Raw genomic sequence first — 22,605 nt, forward strand, 5'->3', positions numbered from 1 at the left:
AACAGAGCAATTCAGCAGTTCTGAGCTGCAGGTTTGCTCAGTACATGAGCTGGGTGCCTATCCCTGTGTACAAAATGTTCTTGCAGCAGCCTTTCAACATTAGTTGCTGGTGCACCCTGCAATTGAGATCTGAGCCTCTAAAGTGGCGTACACCTGGAATTGGAGAGGTACCATGAGGATTCTGAGAGGTTGATGAGTGGATGATAACAGTGTCTGTGGATGATAAGTGCATCTGGCGAGAGCCCATTGATCATGCTCTGAGATACTGTTTTATGCTGAGCAACATGGAGGCTCATTACAGGCAGCAATGAGCTAAAGTTTATAGGCACCCACTCTGACTTTCGTATTGAGAATTCTTGACAGCTGACTTGAGTGGAGCATTTGGTAAGATAGGAAGCTGCATATTAATGAGACTAATAAGTTAGTAATGTAGGTTAACAATCTATAATCCCCCTTAATTGGCAACTCACCATTGCCAAGCGAGAAACTCACCTTGATGCCTGTCACATGGACAGAAGATGTAACAACATATTGCCAATATGGAGATGGGCCTTGCTGGGCTTTTCATGTTACTCTGTTACAAATTACACCATAACTCCTATCGGTCAGCCCCTGTAAGATACTCCCCATCTGCTCTCTCCACAGATGCTGCCAGACCTGCTGAGTTTCTCTCACACCTTCTGGTTTTATTTCATTGTGATTAGAGTTGAGATTGTGAGGTGTTGCACAATAATTCAATTGCAGCCTCATTACAATTTCAGACATACCTCACAGATTATTGCAGATTTTTACTGAGTGCAAAGCAACCCTATAGAAAGGCTGATTTAAGACTTCATCATTGCATCCTCTCACATTACTACAAATATACTCACTGGCTACAGGAGAGAAAGATAAAAAACATAATAAAGAAGTAAGGAGGATTTGCTGAAACAATTTTACTTTGGACAAAAAATCCATGACAGTGAATGTAAAAGCTACATGCTGGAGCAATGAGTACAATATATAAACCATAGAAAATCATTAAATGTCACTCAGTCAAGAACTAGGGGGCATATTATAAAAGAGAGATTTTAGAGGGGATTTGAGGTATGACTTTTTCATCCACAGGGAAAAAGCGTTTGGATGAACACTAGACATTCAAGGCCAAGGGCTTGTTGTGTGAAAGTGGGACCAGAGAAGGATGGTAGAATACAAAATGAACAAAGAACCAGTATCCTAGCTATCAATGTGATAACATAATAGTTCAATTACAGCTGATTTTATTTACCAGTGCATTTAGAGACGTGGGACTAGATTTTTATAAAACAGAGGCAGGCCTAAGGTGGCAACAAAGGCTGGCACATTGTGAGGCTGGCAGGCTAGAAGACTCATCTTTGTTCAGATATACTCGTGACTTATTTGTTCTCTCGCCATCTTTCAAAAATGGATGACTGGCAATCCGCTGAACTTGCTTTTGTTAATACATTTACCAGATGGTGTTGGAATGAATGATTGGCGAAAGTCCATGTAAGCTAATGGTGCTCAGCAGGGTTTGTTTACATAGCTTGAATGGAAGTGCTAGCTTTCTGTAATTGACATCTTTATTGTCTTGTAATTTACCTGGCATTTCTTTAAATACTGTTTTAAAGCCTATGTGTTTATTTGTACATGATATGAAGTGGATTGAATGTTTCCACAATGGGACATACTCTGCCTATGATTAATTTATGAAACGGTGAGGGGTAGTTCTTTTTAATGGGAATAAATGGGAATGCCTAATTTCATGTGGTTCTGGTATTGAAGCTATGAATCACCCATGGTTTACAACCTCGGATTGCAACTTTTCCTTAAAAGAATGAGCCAGACTTCATCAAAATTGTGAAGTTTCAAAATGTTCATCCTGTAATGATGCTGGCAAGGATTAGAGTACAGTGTGTAGGTTGGCTACCCATATCCTTATCTCATGGTGGCAAAAATTTCAGGAAATGAGATTTTTGGTGGGAGTCCTGGAATCAGGTACTGCCTACTACTTTTAAAGATTCCTTACTCGACAAAAATCAGAGCCCTGGAATGCTGTAGCAAGGCTATCTTGAGGTAAAAGCAATTTGCAAAGACTTGGATGAGTCCTACTCATAAAACCAACCTCTGTCTATTACCCATTTCATACTTAGTATGATTCAGGATCAATGTGTCAATTAGATATTTTTCAAATGTCAATAAACAAGGAGAAAATGATGATTCTGTGCAACTTGTCAGTTTTGGCTCAGTGATAGTGATTTTTGTTTTTTCATTCATACAACATGTGTGTCACTGGCTGGGCCAGCATTTATTGCCTATCCCAGGTTGCACTTGAAAAGGTGATGGTGAGCAGTTTTCTTGAACCACTGCAGTCCGTATGCTGTCAGTAAATCCACAATACTATTAAGGAAGGAATTCAAGAATTTTGACTCAGCAACAATGAAGAAACAACAAAATATTTCCAAGTCGGGATGTTGAGTGGCTTGGAAGGAAATTGTAGACTTCCCATGTATCTCTGCCCCCGTCCTTCTAGACAGTAGTGGTATAGGTTTAGAAGATGATGTCTAAGGAGCCTTGGTGAATTTCTGCTGTGCATCCTGTAAATGGGTACACACTGCTGCTACTGAGCATCAGTGGCGAAGGAATGGATGCTTGTGGATGTAGTGCCAATTAAGCAGGCTGCCTTGTCCTGGATGGTGCCAAGCTTCTTGAGTGTTGTTGGGGGCTGCACTCATACAGGTATGTGGGGAGTATTCCATCATACTCCTGACTTGTGCCTTGGAGATGAGGACAAGCTTTGGGGAATCAGGAGGTGAGGTATTTACCATAGTATTCCTGGCCTCTGACCTGCTCTTAGTAGCCACTGTGCTTTTATGGTGAATCCAGTTGAGTTTCTGTTCAAAGGTAACCCCCAGGATATTGATAGGGGGGAATTCAGTGATAGCAACACCATTGAAAGACAGAGGGCAGTGGTTAGATAGTTTCTTATTGGATATGATCGTTGCCTGGCATTTGTGTGGTATGAATGTTAATTGCCACTTGTCAGCCCAAGCCTAAATGTTATTCAGAGCTTGTTGCATTTGAACATAGATTACTTCTAGATGAGGAGTTACAAATGGTGCTGAACATTGTAGAATCATCGGTGAACATTCTTATTTCTGACCTTATGACAGAGGGAAGGTCATTGATGAAGCAACTGAAGCTGATTGGGCTAAGGACACTACCCTGAGGAACTCCTGGAGATTGCCTGGAGCTGAGATGACTGGCTTCCAACATGTGCCATGGGTTATACTAACCATCAAAGAGTTTGCCCCTGTTATCCATTGATTCAATTTTCACTGGGGTTCCTTGATACTACACTTGGTCAAATGTGGCTTTGATGTCAAGGGCTGTCATTCTCACCTCACCTCCGGAATTCAACTCTTTTGTCTATATTTGAACCAAGGCTGTAATGAGGACAGGAGTTTAGTGGCCCTGGCAGAACCCAAACTGTGTGTCACTGAGCAGTTGCTGCTTGATAGCACTGCCAATGACACCTTCCATCACTTTAACGATTATTGAGAATAGACTGATGGGGCAGTAACTGGCCAGATTGTCTTGCCTCTGTATAAGTTTACATACAAATGTTTAAAGTTATGAAAAGATTTGAGAGGGAAATGAAAGATGGTCTCCACTGATGCATTTGTAACAAACAAACATAAATGTTAGTAATAATTTATTACTTTAATAGTAATATAGCTGTGTGTGTGTTTGGTAAGATAATGGTGGGGGTGATTGTGAGAAAGGTTAGTTAAAATCAATGTTTCCTTCCAAGGCTGTTATTAAAATTTGGTAAGCCTTATGAAAAGTAGCTACAGCTGTATTGCGGTTAGCAATTAATTTAAAGAGTTACATAAATCATCACAAAGAAAAATAATAAAATAAAAGTGAAATAGTGGATTAAAAGGACAAGAGATATTGGTTTGGAATTAGATGTAATGCAGCCATTCTAGCCACAATAGCCTGTTCCTGTACTTACATTTTTATGACTTTATGAATAAGTACTTTAGGGATATAAGATAGTTTTCACAGCCTGACTTGCAACAATAAGTAGAGTCAATATTTTATGATTAGAGTGAAAATGAAAGGAAAGATGCTATTCCAAAGAGATGTAATTATTTACAATAAGCGAGATAGGATATTTAAGGTTTAGTGCCCCGTCAATCTTAATTTTACATTTCAGGCTCAGCTAGCATTAATTGGAAGCTAAAGCTCTTGCTGTCCTTGCGGGATTAAATTTGCACATGCTAAGGGCAAGAATCTCTTACTCTGCAGAAAAATAACTTGTCACATTTAACTAAATTGCTATTCTAAATTCTTAGTAATAAAGCATGATCAAATTTAGTCTGAGGCATAATCTACATTTGATGCAAACAAAGTGAGTATCTTATAGAATTAATTACATGATTAAATTTAATGACATTTTCCAAATATGAAAGATTTAAATAATTCATTTTTAAATGAAGATTAGTGAAATGAAATCTTTCCATTATTGTGTACTTTTTCAATGCTGCATATATAATCATCACCTTTCGGCATCACGTAAACATAGCGTGTTTGTTACAAAAATATTATTGATTACTGATTAGGACTGTGAAAGTAAGATACTGATCAATATTGCATAGAGACAATGATATAATGTACAAAGGTGAAGTGCTTTTATAATAACACCAAACTATTTTTATATATTTTCTTGGAGGCAGCCAAAAGGCAGCAGCTGCTGAATTTTGAATCAGCTGTATTGAAGGTGGATTCAGTTTACAAGACAAATAAAATGGTTTTGCTTTCTTTCACAGTTCATCATTAAATGTTGCAGCCGGTGTTGTATCTGTGTTCAGCAAAGTGAGTTCTGACAGCACTGTAATTGGAAGATGTAGCTAGCCCTTAAACAATATGTGCTAGATTGTTATTTCTGCCAACTGACAAATTATCAAGTAAAAGTTAATTATTGCACATGTGGAAAAGCCTTGGTAGATTTTAAAAGTTCATCTAATGGATAAAATGGTAGAGTACATTTTACAATATTGAAAAGGTAACACGATAATCCAATATGAATGTGTCAATTTTCCCATTGTTTTTACATATTTAGTCTGTAGACAAGGACAAGATGGTAAGATCTGTCTCCCTTTTTATGAACATGTCAACTAATTGCATCAAGATTGAAGAAACGTTTAACCTTTTGAGTGCTGTGACCCTACGACAGTTACGGGACATGTCTTCTTGTAAGTTTTAAAACAAAGAAAGAATAATGATTTACTTCTGAATACCTGAATTTAATCATAATGTCACTCAATGTTTCACACAAGACATGCATACAAGCAAAGATGTTTACAAAAGAAATAGCATGCACTTAAAGTATTTAAAGAGTCAAAAACAATACTATTGTTTTTCAAGATGAAAATTGCAAGTGTTCCTTTTCAGGCCACTGAAGAAATTGGATGTTGAAAATTTCTCTCAATTAATTTTCAGTGGTTTACTCCTTGCAACAATAGCTTCCTGCCTTTGTTCTGGTTGCAGTTCAGCCCTTGTCGCAAAGATCTGCCTTGATTACACCTGCAAGTATAAAGATGGCCACTGTACCTGTCTGTTCATGGATTCCAGCAGGGCTCTTCCTTTTTTGGGTGAGGTCTCTTCCCCCTGTGGTTTAATTATTTCCTTGATGATTGCTATCTAATTTTATTCATCATGTGAAAATGGGTGAGGGTGAGTGAGAAGCTGAGGGGCTGAAGGAGGTGAGGATGATGAAGGGGAAGGTGATGGCATGTTTAAAGATATCAACAAGTCCATTGGTATATAAGCCTGTGATTGCTTCAGAAATACTGGATTGAAGCTTTTAGGAATTGAGCCTTTAGGGATGGAGACAGGCATTTTTTCTTTCCCTTTCTTTGCTTGACCATCCTCCAATGACCATCCATCTTGGTGTCAGGTCTATTTCCAAGTCACTTAGCACTAAGATCCCTTCTCCTATCATTCCTGAGGGATAGGTAAGATTGCAATGACAGAATTTATGCTGCCTCCCAATTCTAGCTTCCAAAATGAAAATCTGGCCTCAATACAAGTAAGATTATGAGCAGCATATACTTAATGAGATGAAGTCTATGTGAGATAGAGGATGGGAGCTGGACCAGAAGAATTGGAATAATTGATGCTAGGAGGGACAGAAGTAAGGGTAATTGGAGCAAATGCATATGGGAGAAATAGAGATGGAAATGTTTAGAGGGAGTATGTGTGAAAGTAGGCAGACTTTGTGAAAAAGAGGATCTAGGTTTAGAAGCTCAATTTGGGATCAACTAAGATGCCAAGGTTGTACTGTGTTGCCTTCCACCTGAGGTAGTGTTTAGGCAGGGAGATGGATTCACTGAAATGGTGGTTTGAGGCAGTGGCCAAAGCTGAAGATTTTGCCATCCTCAACATTCAGTTGGATGAAGCTCTGGTTCATGCAGCACAGTCTAGAGTATAAATAAGAGAAAGAGTGACAGCACAGAATGAGTGGGAAGTATGAACTGCGCGGTGGAGAGAAATTGAGAGCCATCAGCAATTAAGCAGAACTTGGTGTGATGTCTTCATCTTTATTCTTGATGACAGCATGTGGATGAGGTAAATGAGAACTCAAGGATAGGTTCTTGGAGGACTCTTAAGGTAATTTGGTGAAAATTATTTTCTCATGATCAGATGCAGCAGCAATTGATACTGTAGTTGAACATTGAGGCTTTACAGTCAACACTGCTTTTGGAAAAGGTGAGATCAACAGGGAACACCGCAAAACAGTCAGAATCAGAAACCTTGGCTGTCTTTTCCACTCCTAAATCTGGAAACACTTGATCCAATATCAAATCCTTTTGGACTACCTGAACTGAGATCAATTCAGTTGCAGTCCATTGAAGATTTTTCCTTCATTGTAACCTTTATTAGAATATGAACAGCTGATTTTTTCTTCTTATGCTGGGTGTGAATGGAACTTAAAGTGTTGAAAACTGTGATGCTGAATTTACTGCCCTCTTCTACATCTGAACTTGCCCGCAGACAATTTCAACTTGCCTCAGGGATTGTTTAAAGTCACATTTATTCAGGCTTGCAAATTGGTGATGGATGTTGGACTCTGATTCAACTTTCAGATACCAGTAAGTGAAGCACACCAACTGGGGCTGAGTTCAGAGAAAACTAATCAGTGGTCCTTAGTGGGAATACAGAGGTCTCAACATCTTTATCATTCCCACTAAGTCAGCTGCCTCTGACTACTTAGCTCAGTTGTCAAATTGATTATGTCTTCTCGCTGCGGATGTCAGACCTAAGGTGTCCACCAACAATTGACAATAATGAAAATCAGTCATTAAGAGTAGGTACTGGCCATAAAAAAAAAGTCTAATCAACATGTTCAGAGGCTTCTGGTATTATTACCCACGTCTGGAGCAGGTGGGACTTAAACCCAGACCTCCTGGCTACAATTACCAATGCACCACAAGACCCCCTGTAATCTTTGAGAATAAGCAGCTTTATTTAATCAGAGACATGGGTGACTTTAATGGTGGAGGACAGCAGGCCAAAAAAGTAACATAGGTGATGGAAAATACCATTCAGTTGTGTGTGAAAACACTTCTGAATGTAAGAATAAGCAGTTTTGTTGAATTTATACTTTGAAATAAAACGTATCATCAGTAAGGTCCTATTATAGAGCATTAGCTAGTTCCTGATGATTAACCACAAAATTCAGTTTCCATCCTATTATTCTTGATAATGAAGTGAACAGCCATTCAACAGATGGGTTCAATCAATTTACAATTGAAAACCAATATAAATTATTGCTGTGAACATGCTGTTGAACTGCTTCGCAAGAAGCATAAGTCCCAGGTTCATTATTTCACACACATACAGAAAACAACATTTCGTATGAGTTACCAGGCTTAATAAGGTCATGAGATAGTGCAACAATTAGAATGTAGACATCCCTGAACTGGTATGCTGATAGATCCACACACATACAGAGAAAAGGTTTGCCAACATAAAACTAGCTTTCAATCATGTTTTTATAAATCTGATTATTTAATGTGTTCTGAAATGTACTTTTACAAAAATGCATGTATTTTATTGCCCATTGATACCACATTTGTGACAATGTAGCTAAGATTTATTATATTCTTTGAAAAATATTCCTGTACCAAAGATGTATGAGTCCAACAATGCTGAGAGAACAACAACTAAATTTAAAGCATTATGAATGTGGGGACAAGGTTGTGTTTGCTAAAGTGTAATTCATTCTTATTACGTGAAATAAAACAGCAGTTAATTAAAAATAGCTTGTCAAGTTGATGCATGATAATTTGGAGACTCGATGGAGCAGGAAACAAAGTGAAGTTGAACAGAATCGCAGGCTACAACACAAACCTACCTGACGAACACAATGCATTCTATGCTCACTTTGAATGGAAGGTCAATGAAACAATGTCATCTATCCCAGCAGTTTCGGATGCACCTGTACCCAAGTAGACTGCCACAGGCGGTAGATCAACCTTCTCGAGAATGAACCCATGGAAAGAAACCCCGACCGTGCACTCAGATCTGGTGTGGACCAATTGGGGTATTTTTCACAAACATCTATAACATCTCCTTACTACGATCTGAAGTCCCTACCTGCTTCAAGAAGATAACCATCATTCCGATGCCAAAGAAAAATCATGAAGCATGCTTTAATGGCGAGTGTGCGGTGGCTCTGACCTCCATAATTATGAAATGCCTCGAGAGGTTGATCATGGTTAACATCAACTCCAGCTTTCCAAATTGCCTTCTGCTTTGCAATTCATTTACCAATGCAACAGGTCCACAGCATGTGCCATTCTCCCTGGTCCCTCATTCATCCTTGGAACATCTGGATAACAAGAATATCAGTCAGGCTTCAACTTATTGATTACAGTTCTGTCTTCAACACCATTAGTCCAATCAAACTCATTTCTAAACTCCGAGATCTAGGTCTTGGCTTCCCTCTCTGTAACTGGATCCTTGTCTTCCTGACCATAGACTACAATCACTGGCAATCTGCAAGGCTGTGTATTCAACCCCCTACTATACTCCTTATACACTCACAATTTGTGTGGCCACCCAACTCCATTTACAAGTTTGCTGACAATATCATAGTTCTGGGTCAGATCACAAACAATGATGAGACAGAATTCAGGAAAGAGATTGAGTGTTTAGCGGCATAGATTATAGACAACAGTCTCTCCATCAATGTCAGAAAAACCAGTATGCTAGTCATTGACTTCAGGAAGCAGAATGGAAGGCACACCCCTGTCTGTATCACCGGTGCTGAGATGGAGATGGTGGAGAGCTTCAAATCCTTTTTATGTGATGATCGCCAATCACCTGTCCTGGTCCACCCATGTCGACAGGTTGGTCAAGAACGCACAAAAATATTTCCAATTCCTTAGGAGGCTAAGGAAATTTGGCACATTGACAAGGACTCTTACCAATTGTTATACCATAGAAAGTATTCTATCTGGATGCATCACAGTGTGGTTAGGCAAATGCTCTTCCGAAGAATGTAAGAAACTAAATAGAGTTGTGAACACAGTCCACTCCATCACCCAAACCACCCTTCCATCCACTGACTTCATTTGTACTTCCCAGCTGCCTTGGGAAAGCAACCAACATAATTAAAGATCCCTCCCATTGCAGTTATACCTTCTTTCACCTTCTTCCTTTGGGCAGAAGATATGTAAGTTTGAAAACATGGACAAATAGAGTCAAGGACAGCTTCTTCCCGATTGTTATCAGAGTTTTGAAAGGACCTCTCAAATGTTAATTCTGATCTCTCTCTCTCTCTCTCTCTCTCTCAATCAGCCTAAGCACAGTCAGTATCTTGATGCTGCCAATGCTCACTAAGTAGAAATCTGGCTGTTAAGCTCCAATGCTAACTTTGGGTGTATTAGGGCTGTTTCTTATAGGACTGTGTCTTTTTATTTTTATTTTACAAAATGGGGACTGAAATGAGAAAGAATTGTTTTATAAACCCTGTTAAAGGTGGTTGCAGTTTTGAAAAGTGAATAACCTGACACCTATTCCAGCCATTGTGTAAACAACACTTTGAACAAGCAGTAATTGAAGAGTTGCAGATAGTGTGGAACCGAGGAGATGCACTGATGCAGCTTTTGTTGGCAAACAGAAGTTGATTGCTGCATGGTCTTATGACCACTTTGTAATGACAGAGATCTTTCTGCCTGACAACAGCTGCGTGATTAGTTTTCAAATAACTGAACAGCTTCATGCTGGGAATAAGTTACAAAGAAAGGAATGTCCAATTCTTCCTCAGCTTAGGTGTGGTGTCTCAGTTCTCTGCAGTCAAAACTCACTGTTCACCTGAAGGAAACCAGTTTATTTTTCCTGCAGCAGTTGTAATCTGTGATTTTTAACTGTTAAGTCAGAGATTTTGCATAAGGGAGCGGGTAACCTTGTGTCTCTTATCAACCAGTGGAAGCATCCAAAAAAAAGGTGACTGAAGTAATGCATTTAGTGGCAGAAACATCATAAGGATACTCTCAACAGCATAACCTCGGAACAAAGACTACAGGACTATCTTTCCAGTTTTCTCCTCTGTCCATATCGTATCTCTATATATGTAAGGGAAGGTTTATAATGGGTTATGTTGAGATTTAATTAATAGTTTTATGTTCCAGCAGTTTATAACTGTTTACCTGTAGATAGAGTCTAATTGCTTGTAGTTAATAGTAATTGTTGTTCAGTAGAGAAACCTGATCCATACTTTCTATCAGTCTGGGTATGAAAGTCAGATAAATTGGGGAACTTTGTGTACTTTATGAAAATCTTTAACTTCTATATAACTCTGTAAATAGCAAGGCTCAGTTTCCAGTGTACTAGCCCAGTGAGTCATAAAAAGGGCACATGTGGCTAAGAGTGGGGAAGGAGGGAAGCAGGTCAAGTGGGGACTCCAATAAAAACACCAGTGTGGGACCAGATATTTATAAGTCCAGTTCACTGTTCAAAACAATCAAATTGCCATTCCCCTGATTATGTCAGGGAAGGCATTTTTTGCTTTGAACCTTATTGCAAAAGTTCAGAAACAATATCTCTGTTGTCATATTGCAAATGAGGTGTTTCCTCTTTTTGAGGAGATCATAGAGGTTCCCAACTCCTGCAGGCATACTGTCAGGGCCAGGCAGGTATGTATGAGAAAGTCTGGAGTGACAATAATCTTTCCCCTCCCCTTTTGAATAATGGTACTGCATCAAAGTTTTCCAATTCTCTGGGATGTTTTCAGAATGTAAGGTTTCTTGAAGAATTGCTACCATTATCACTGTAGGTTCTTACCTTAATAGCTAGCTGTAACCTATTAACCCATCTCCTGACTCCCCAAAGCCTATCCACAATCAACAGTGCATAAGTCAGGAGTTGATTTTGATTATTCACTAACTGCCTGGATGAGCGCATATTCAATCTTACTCAAGAAGTTTTGCACCATCCAGCCCATTTGATTGGCACCATTTTCACAAACATTGACTATCTCCACTACCGACGTTCAGTAGCACCAGAATGTACGATCTACAAGTTCACCAAGGCTTCTGAGACAACACCTTCAAAATCCACAATTTCGATCATTTAAAAGGACAAGGACAGCAGATACAACCTAACTTGGAAATATATCGCCAGTATCGCTGGGTGGAACACCCTCCCTAATAGTGTTATGTGTCATGTGCTGTACAAAACTCTGGTGCAGCTGCATGTGTCATGTGCTGTACAAAACTCTGGTGCAGCTGCACTTGGAGTATTGCGTACAGTTCGGGTCACCGCATTATAGGAAGGATGTGGAAGCTTTGGAAAGGTTTCAGAGGAGGTTTACTAGGATGTTGCCTGGTGTAGAGGGAAGGTTGTATGAGGAAAGGCTGTGGGACGTGAGCTTGTTTTCGTTAGAGAGAAGGAGGTTGAGAGATGGCTTGGTTGAGACATATAAGATAATCAGAGGGCTAGATCGAGTGGATAGTGAGAGCCTTTTTTCCTTGGATGGTGATGGCTAGCATGAGGAGACATAGCTTTAAATTGAGGGATGATAGATATAGGACAGATGTCAGAGGTAGTTTCTTTACTCAGAGAGTAGAAGGGGTGTGGAACACCCTGCCTGTAACAGTAGTAGACTCACCTACTTTAAGGGCATTTAAATGGTCATTGGAAAAACATATGGATGAAAATGGAATAATGTAGGTTAGATTGGCTTCATATTGATTCCACAGGTTGGTGCAACATTGAGGGCTGAAGAGCCTGTATTGTGCTGTAATGTTCTATGTTCTAAATGGACAGCAGCAGTTCAAGAAGACAGCTCACCACACCTTCTTAAGAGCAATTAGATATGGGCGATAAATGCTGGTACAACTAATGATGTCCACATCCCATGAATAAATAATAAAAAAAAGCTCTAAGTGCTTTTACAATATCCATTTATACTATTGGGTGTCAACAGTTCAAGTACCAGTTCAAGACACACTGCAGAGATGAGCTGAAATTTTAGCCAGAATTGAGGGAATGCTGTACAATGTGAGCTGCTGTCTTTCAAATGAGATTGTGACATCTTCAGTGGATGTAACAGATTTTATAGCATTATTTTAAAGAGGAAATGGTGAAGTGGGTAAAGCAGGAAGCTCTCCCCATTGTACTGGACAATATTTATTCCCCGACTGCTGTCACTAAAATATGGATTTTTTAATTTGCTTTTTGCATCGGAGCAAGTCTAGTATTTATCAACCATTCACAATAATCTGGTTAGGAGAATCTAGCCGTTATCACATTGTTGTTTCTGAAGTCTTGCTGCACTCAAGCTGACTGTTGCATATTCCATGTTAGCAGAGTGTGTGACCCCCAAACCATTTCTCTGGCTTTGAAATCCTCTGGGTTGTCATTTGTTTATTGTGTAGCATGATGCCAAATCTTCATTTATTTTCTTTATAGACTTTATAGAAGTCAAGAACAGTCTTTGGGTTTATACTTCATAGTAGCTCTATTTGTTATATTAGACCAAGGCTAATTTTTTTCCTTCATGTGTTCATGTCCATGCTGTGCTCTGTACTGATATGTTTTCCAGATTAGGAAGTTTCAGAGACCCAGGCTTTGGTATTTAGACCCGAGTGATGTGCAAATCTGTTATATCTTTGCAAGGTTATTCCAGGGTCCTGAAGCCCATAAACAACACCCTTCTCAAATGTTTTACCCCTCATCATAAACGTTGGTTAACAATTGTAGACATTTTTCAATGAGTTATCAAAGTTTTCCTTTTACAAAATTTACTGACCATTTTCTCTTCATTTCTTCCATCTTTTTCCCAGACTTTGATTTGATTCATTCATGTCAGTAGATGAGTACAAAAAGTTTATTACAATTAATAGAAACACTTTAAGTCGGAGAATTTGAAGTGTTCAGATGAAATGAATAGTTACTCAGGAAATTGTTTTAAAGAACATTAAATACAACAGACCCCAAACTTACCTCACATACCAATGACGACACCTCTTCAAACCACTTACACCTCCCAGGCCTTGACCTGATAACATCATGTCACCCCCAGGACCCAACACACCCACATCGCCCAACCACCCCACCACCCTGACTTCTCACAGGGCATGACAATCCTCTTTCCCCAACCCAGGCCCACTGTCCCTCTCTCTTCCTCCATTCCAAATCTGATATCCCCATTCCCCATCCTCGATTCGAATTGCCACCATGGTCATAACCAGACTCCTCCCCCTGCTCCAGACTCACTGTCCCATAACCCGTACACTGGAATGATCTGCATGTAATCCTCACCACTGAGACACACCCCCATTCTACCACCCCCATGACTAACCCACAACTAGGCAGAGTGTAGATGTCGACACTCGCAGCCAGAAATACTTGAAACCAGTATCTTAGTGTGCAGGTAGCAGCATTATCTTAAAACATGAGATAAAGAAGGTGGTGGGCTTTCTTGCTGGTGGGACTGGCTGCCCCACTTGACACTTATTTCAAAAAGCATTAAATCCCACCTGTTTCTTCTGAATCTCTTTCTACTGATGCTGCCCAAAGCACTCTTCAAAATGAAAACTGATTACCTCTCACAGGCAGTTGTACCCAATCATGGAAAGTCTAATGAAAATGTCTGGAAGTCACATCCAGCTCCTCCAGTATCACCTCAATGGCATCACCACCACTGTGGAGAGTATGGTCATTCCCAGGGAAAACTCAGAGAGCTGCCACGCAAACTCTGACTCCCATCTCGGAAAAGGAAACATTTGGTTTGTACTTGATAAATAGGGCCTCTCAGGACACCACTCTCAACATATGCAATCAGCTCTTCAACAGATTAAGGGAATAAATGAGCCCAGCTCTCTCTCTCTCTCTCTCTCTCTCTTTCTCTCTCTCTCTCTTTCACTCTCTCTTAGTCAACATCTCTGCTCCTCTGCCACCCTTTTACCCAATATCCAATATAGTGCCAACTAGTCAGATTTGCCAAACTGCCTGGCAGCAGGTTCAGGCATAGCAGTCTATAGCTAATGCATTCATAATTTGATCACCCAGATGTCAGTAGCCACTCACAAGGGTTACAAAATCCATTACATAAAGAGTACAATAAGATGAATGTCATGAATTTGTGTTCCTAGTGAAGTAAGACATATCAGAAATTTCCAAATAGAGTTCTTAGGGCCCCACCAATTTCCTAAGCTCTACATCCAAATTCCCTCTCTGCCTTTTTCAGAGTGGGGTTCTGCATCAGAGGTAAAATCTGGTCCAATATACACAAGTTGTCCAAACAAACCAAATATGTCTCGGAAAAACAATTACTTCTCTGATTTACAAACACAAGTTGTCATGTCTGCCATAGATATGTTGTTTAAACCACATGCTAGACAAGTAGCTCTGAATAAAATAATAAAAAAAATAGACTTAGCATCATACTGTGAAATATAAAGCTATTTAACTTTAACATTAACCTACACTTTCTGCTTTCATTACATTTGAATCAATAGTTTGAATCTGATATTTGGTTTACAGCAAGTCAAGACAGTCCAGAACAGTTGTAGGTTTGATTTCAGTCTATGTAGTTTTAATTATTTCAGTTAAGGTATGGTAGAGAGGCTCTTGGACTGAGCAGGAAATGGCCTCAGTAATTCGCACTGCAAATTGTAGATTTGAATGTCAAGTTAAATTTATCTTTAGGACATAATGACCTTATTGCACTAATCATTTGGACTCATTCAATGAAGATCTGCTACTTGGGGCAGAGTCCAGGAGCAGTGCATGGGGCATAGGTTTTAGTTTGAGAGTAGACATTGGTTTCAAGAGATGGGAATAGAAGACAGTGAGCAGTCCAGCAGCAACTGCTAACACCTTCTCCAATTCTTGGCATCGATTGAAAATTATCCTCAGTTTCTTTAAAGTGTAAAGAAACCCAGAGTCAAGTCGGGGAAGAACTATCAGGCTGATATTAGCACATATATCCTGGTAGTTAGGAGATTCAGCAAAATAGCAGGTTTGCAACACAATTTTGAGAAAAGAAACACTTTGTTAAACTGGATTGTACACTATTTCTCCATTCCTCACCTCAAAGCAAATCCTTTCTACCTTGGTAATTTTTTTGCTGCACTTTTGAAAAATACAAGGTTTAGAAAAGTCCATATGGCATTTTGAAATTAACTCATAAGGGTAGTTTCTACAGCCAGCTGTTTGGAACTCTGCCTGATATACATGTGAAAAGCAAATTAAAGTAACACAATGCTGCTGTTTTGTTCAAAATGAATGTTCTGGCAGATATATTGTGAGGTTCGTCACCCTTCATTCTTTCCAATTCAGTATGGTGAGAGAATAATCAATACCTGAATCAAAACTGAGTCATTGGGTAAAAACTACAGGTCACTTTGTATAACTGTCTGTAGAATACCCACACTTGTCTTTGTTCTTAATCTAGAACATGTATCTCATGAACAATCTAAAATATTTCTGAAACTAGGCAATAAAATTAGCTGAAAGTAAATAGCACCTGCAAACAGATGTGATATTAATATTAATGAGGCTGAGAATTAAGGCAGATCTAAATCCTTGTTTCATTTAGATTTCATTTTTATGGAAGTTCGGTTTACATTACCTGCTGAAGAATTTAAGAAGAATCATAACTGGACCAAAAATTATTTTTTGTGCTATTACTATAATTCTTCCTGTATTAATTGCAGAAAGGTAACTGATTTTCAAAGGACATTATTGAAACCTTAACGTTAAATGCTTGTAAACGGTCTTTTTTAAAACTGAATTGCAAATTGAAATAAATTGCATGCTAAATGTCTCTAAGTATAATAGAATATGGCATTCTCATCAGCACATCTTTTTTTCTTCTGTGATTCAACCTTTAACAGTAAGCATTCTGCTAAGTGAAGTTGCAATTTCTAGACATCAAAGAAAGTGGAATGTTTTTCATATTCTATCTGTTACTTTCTCTAGTATGCACAACTGGAGTTCCTTGGAAGATAGGACATATTCCAATTAAGAGCAACATCCCTTCTTCAGATAAGTTTGGCAGATTCTGTGCATGAGAACCATTATCTTCCATCATTTAAACATGATGTATCATTAATAGAAGGTATTTGTAGTCACTATTGTTGCTTCCAAATTTAAATTCTGACAGTTATGAAAGTGCAGCTAATGATAGTGCGGAGGAATGGGATTGTGGGAGACATAGCAGTTTGGATCAGTACACAGATCCCTGAAAGTTGCCACCCAGATTGACATGGTTGTTAAGAAGGCATACAGTGTTTTGGCCTTTACTCATAGAGGGATTGGGTTCCGGAACCAGGAGGTTATGCTGCAGCTGTACAAAGCTCTGGTACGGCCACACTTGGAGTATTGTGTACAGTTCTGGGCACCGCATTATAAGAAGGATGTGGAAGTTTTGGAAATGGTGCAGAGGAGATTTACTAGGATGTTGCCTGTTTGCCTGCAACGGTAGTAGATTTGCCAACTTTAAGTGCATTTAAGTCGTCATTGGACAGGCAAATGGACGTACATAGAATAGTGTAGGTGGGATGGGCTTCAGATTGGTATGACAGGGCGGCGCAACATCGAGGGCCGAAGGGCCTGTACTGCGCTGTAATGTTCTATGTTCTATGTTCTAATTAATGACTTAAAGTTATGCAATCAATTAACAGATAACAAGGAGTGAGTCAAAAATCGCAGAGTCATACAGTCATAGAGATGTACAGCACGGAAACAGACCCTTTGGTCCAACCTGTCCATGCCGACCAGATATCCTATTAATAGTCAGGTTTGGCTGCCCACTTAATAGGAACTTAGAAAAATAGAAAACAGAAACAGAAGTAGGCCATTTGGGCCATTGAGCCTGCTCTACCATTCAACACAATCATGGCTACTTTTTCTCTCATTTGAAGTTGGGCATCAGAGTCAGGAGACAAATAAACAGAATGCGCACTGTGTTTGATCTAAATTATTCTAAATTATTCTATGAGGTGTTAGATTCTGAAAAAAAATTAATGCTGAGGAGTTCCTTTGGGCATGAGAAAAGTGCTGGATTTCATAAGAGATCGATCTACCATCTAGTTCCATCTCATTGTCTGAATAACAAAACTTTTCATACCAATGGAACTTGTATCTGGTTGCAATCATACAGTATAGTGAACCACATCTTGTTTAAGACAAAAACCTCTTCTCATTACTGTGCCAGTTGGTTTTCCTCGACCACACTAGACCAGTCAGGCATTTTAGATTCCAACTTAAAAGTTAGATGATAGCATCAAACCTACCTAATGTATTTCCAAACAAGTCATTTTGGTGAGAATGCATCATACAGTGTGGTGAGAAACAGTGTATAATGATCATACAGTATGGTGAGGAACCATGCATACTGTTCCTACAGTGTGGTGACCAGAGAGGTGGTTTCCACTGGGGTTTGAAGAAAGTTTAAGACACAGCTTTAGGCAGCCTGCTCATGATGCGGTCAGCAGCTGGGAACGGCGAACATTTGAAAAGTTCTGTTGAAGAGAAACTTGTGGCAATATTTGATTAGACAGAATCTACAAATCAAAGGCACTTCATTTATGGAAAGATCCAAACTGAACATCAGTACATAGATTATTGCTGAGGAACTTTGATAATGAATGGAATGATGATTAGAACTATCAAAGCTGTCAAGGAACTGTCCAAACATGATGTGTGAAGTTAAAAAAAAATACTGGTAAGTTATTGTGCTCTTGTTGACAAAATTCATTATTTGATTTGTGCTGCATGTCTGAATTCCCACACTATAATTTTCACAATGGGATATCTGTCATGTGGACATTTTGATGGACAGCTCCAATTGATTTTAGAATAGCAATGTTGTTTACATAAGGGATTAAACACCAAACTGAAGAACATAGGGGGCTAACACCTTCAACATATTATCTAGCTATCACCATTGTTAACAACTAACCTGAGAATGCAACTTTAAAAAAAGGTTTTGTGATTTACACATGAAAGAAGTGAAACTATCACTGTATTCTAACAGATGAAAGGCTTAACAGACAATCAATTTTCAATGGATAATTTCAGTTACATCACACTGTAAATTTTTTGCTATAAATTCTGTGTGTTAGGATTGAGCCCTCCACTATCACCTGATGAAGGAGTGACGCTCTGAAAGCTAGTGTGCTTCCAATTAAATCTGTTGGACTATACCCTGGTGTTGTGTGATTTTTAACTTTGTACACCCCAGTCCAACACCGGCATCTCCAAATCATGAAAAAAGAATGTTTAATTTAGGGATTAGTTGACTTCAATCTATTGATTTCTTTGTATCAATGAGGGTGTGTGTGTTTTCAATCGTAAAGTTGTATTAGATAACTTTATTTTCTGTCAACATATCTCTTGAGGTATGCCCATGCTGAATGTCCAGATGACTTGGCATGAAGATAAGGGCAAACATAGAAGCATAGAAAATAGAAGCAAAAATAGACCATTCAGCCCTGTGAGCCTGTTCCACCCATCATCCAACTCAGTACCCTTTTCCTGCTTTCTCTCCATGAGCTTTGATCCTCTTATCCCTCAGAACTATATTTAATGCCTTCTTGAAAATTCAATGTTTTGGCCTCAACCATGTTCTGTGGTAGAGAATTTCATTGGTTCACCATTCGCAGGGTGAAGCAATTTCTCCTCATCTCAGTCCTAAATGGCCTATCTCATATCGTTAAACTCTGAATTTAATGATCATTGGGAGCATCTTTTTATGCATTTATCCTGTCTAGTCCTGTTTCAGTATCTGTTTCAGTACTGAAACTGTTTCAGTATCTGTTAGTGTGTAGATATTCAAATTTCTTTTCTTGCCCACTGTGGAAATCTATCTGTTTCAGATAATCTGCCTCATTTTACAATGAATTCAATTCAGAATCTCCAGCAATACAGATATCTATAGGACGAAGATATGATTTACAATATTAATAGTAAGAATCTTAACATCTTCATGTGAATTTCCGGATGTCGATTGTTTTTGTGACAAAGGGATTAACTTATTTAACAAGGAGTTAACAAACAATCACAATTTAAGAATCATTTATTTATATATTGGTCGTGCCTGGAGGAGCTATCTGAAACTATAGAGATCTAGTCATGTTTTTTTTTCGTTATCACCGAGATTAAAGCTCATTTAGACTCACAGAAGGTTGTAATAAGCCCCATGACTTGTCAGTTTCTGTGACACATCAGCTTTTTGTTTGCTCCCTTAGAGATGGCTATTTGAAATAAAAGCCACTAAGTTTCAACAAAGAGCTATCAGAGATCACTTTGGATAGCAAGTTTGGTCTTCAAAACCAAGAAAACAATTTTAATTCTCAATGGATGGGTGGATTGAGAAAAGGTGGGAAGGTTAAAAAAAACAAAATTTTCAAGCCTGACTACAATTTGTTTCCAATCTGCCTATTTCCAATTTAAACTGAGGTATGGTTTTGGAGGATGGGTGCCAATCAGTTTGCAGTTTAGCTAAAATGTAAAATCTGAGTGTCTCCATTTGAACCGAATATTTAATTTTAGGACACGGTGATCAGGATACCATTCTCAGAAAAGAATTCTGATAGGTAAATGGAGGCAAGAGAGCTGGACTCATTTGGGTCACATGGGGAAGGAGGCTATTTGGCCCATCATGCCTGTGCCAATTCATTGAAAGTACTCACAAAGTAGTCCCATTTCCTGGCTCATTTTCCAATTGCCCAACAAATGTTCCTGTTCTATACTGATCCAAATTCCTTTTCAAAGTTATTATTAAATCTGTTTCCACCACCCTGTCAGGAAATGCATTCTAGATCACAGTAACTCATTGCATAAAATAAAAGTTTCCTTATTTTGCTTGTGATTCTTTTCTCAATCACTTTAAATCCATACTCTTTAGTTACTGATCCTTCTACTGGAAACATTGTTTCCTTATTTACTCTATCAAACCCATGCAAGACTTTAAACATGTTTATCCAATATCTCCTTAATCTTTCTTTGTTCTAAGGAGAAAAGCTCCAGGCAAATCCAACATCTCCACATGAATGATGTCTATTATCTGCTGTATCTGACAAATATCCATTTGCATCTTCTCTCAGGTCTTAATATCTTTCTAAAGGGTAGTGTTCAGAATTGGTCACAATACTCCAGCTACTGGATTTTATGGCAGGGCAATGGTCCACGACGTCCAAGCTACAGGATCATTGCAGACCCCACCCAACAAAGTGACAACTACCCCAGTGTTAATTACTTTAAGGTGAAAAGTATGCTTCTATCTTAGGAAGATGTCCTCCTTAGAGAGCTGCCAGACAATTTGATGGTCATTAAGATACCAATAAGTGCCTCAATAGTCTCGAGGGGAGGAAAGTCACTCAATGGCTGCGCTGCTTTCCACAATATGTGACGTAGGCTGTAGTTGGGCAGATAGTTGGCATAAAGGCCATGTGCTCAATTTCATGAGTCCCTGGCCTTCAAAGCCTCTTGAGAGTGATTATAAAATCAAGCCTCTGATTGGACTGTTCTTTAAAGTTTATTATTATTTTCTTTGATTATGTATTTTACTCTTCAGTATAAAAAGCTAACGATCTCATATACCTTTTCGATAGCCTTCTTACAACTCCCTGCCACTTCCAAAAACTTACTGATGCATTTCCCCCCCACCCCGTACCACTTAAACTTCATCTGTTATAAAAGAACGTAAGAAATAGGAACAACTGTAGGACATTCTTCCCTTCTAGTCTGCTCCTCCTTTCAATAAGATCATGGCTGATCTGTTCCAGGTCTTAACTCTTCTTTCATGCCAGATCCTCATAGCTCTCAACTCCTCCCTATTTCAAAAATCAAAAACCTCTTTAAATACTTTGTAATCTAGCCTTTACAACTAAGATGGAGAGGATTCTGGGTAATCCAAGATGGAGGCCCGAAAAAAATTCTGGCTGTAACAGGCTGTTCCTTTCTTGAGGTATTTTAGGTGTTAGAGGTGATTTCATCGAATTCCAGGAGCAGAAATTACTGTTTTATATGCTGTTGCAATTGTTTTGCAACTTTGAAAAAAAGTAAAAACAACAGCACTTTTGAAAGGGAGAAAGACAGACAAAGGCAGCATGATCTGTAAGGGAGACAGAGAAAGAAACCCATACTGCTAACTGACACAGCAGTGAATCTGCATAGTTACTGCCTTTGCTGTTAGAATTCATGTATAACTGGACATCGGAGTATGTCCATGAAAACTTAACAAACAGTGAAATTCACAACTGATCTTGGGGGAACCTTTTTGGGAGAGGTCACAACACAGACACAGATAAGTAAATAGTTTTAAGTATAGCCTTGCTGTAAAACTACAATAGTGAATAAAGTGGGTTCTTTCTTGATTATATGTTTTTATTGGGATCTGTCTCTTGATTAAATTTTAAAAATATATGCCATAAGCATTAAATTAGCCTAGAGCAGTGTTTTAGGTAAAAGTGAGGACTGCAGATGCTGGAGAACAGAGTCAAGATTAGAGTGGTGCTGGAAAAGCACAGCAGGTCAGGCAGCATCTGAGGGGCAGGAAAATCGATGTTTCAGGCAAGAGCCCTTAATCAGGAATGCGAAGCAGTGTTTTGTAGAGCAATAAGAAGGTGCTATTTTCTGGGTCTGTAGATTGGAAGGACACTTTAATAGAATAATATGCTCATCTTGTTGGGTGTGGAGTTTCGGGAGAGTTTAGGGGTTACTGAGGATTATATCTGCAATAAATGTTGTTGGTTGTGAATCCCGTCAGATTGAATAGATTGGTTGGAGTGACAGTTAGAGACAATGAGGAATTTACAAGAGCTAGGGCGTGTCATGGAAGGCAGTTATAGGAAGGGAGAAAAGCCGCAGATACTGTCAGGTAGATGGGCTAACTCCAAGAAAGGTAGGAGAGGTAGGCGGGTAGTACAGGAGTCTTCTGTGGATATTTCCATTTCAAACAAGTATGCTGTTTTGGAAAATGTAGGGGGTGATGGACTTTCAGGGGAATGTAGCACGAACAGCCAAGTTTCTGGTATCAAGACTGGCTCTAATGTAATGTGGGGTACATCGCGTTCCAAG

The 22,605-nt window shown here is 39.0% G+C and overlaps 1 protein-coding gene across 3 annotated transcripts in view; it reads left to right on the forward strand.

Annotated features, from left to right (window-relative positions):
• calcr (calcitonin receptor) overlaps window positions 1–22,605 on the forward strand; it is a 270,585-nt gene that overhangs the window by 44,703 nt on the left and 203,277 nt on the right. Inside the window, exon 1 of one of the 3 annotated variants that reach the window (XM_043689945.1) lies at window positions 16,597–16,639. The exons of the other annotated variants lie outside the window; for them this stretch is intronic. The gene's annotated coding sequence lies outside the window, so the exon portion shown is untranslated. Of the gene's footprint in view, window positions 1–16,596; window positions 16,640–22,605 lie in introns of those variants that run through there. 3 annotated transcript variants of the gene reach the window in all.

Source organism: Chiloscyllium plagiosum, chromosome 5 (genome assembly GCF_004010195.1).
Source record: "Chiloscyllium plagiosum isolate BGI_BamShark_2017 chromosome 5, ASM401019v2, whole genome shotgun sequence".
Classification (NCBI taxonomy): Eukaryota; Metazoa; Chordata; class Chondrichthyes; order Orectolobiformes; family Hemiscylliidae; genus Chiloscyllium; species Chiloscyllium plagiosum.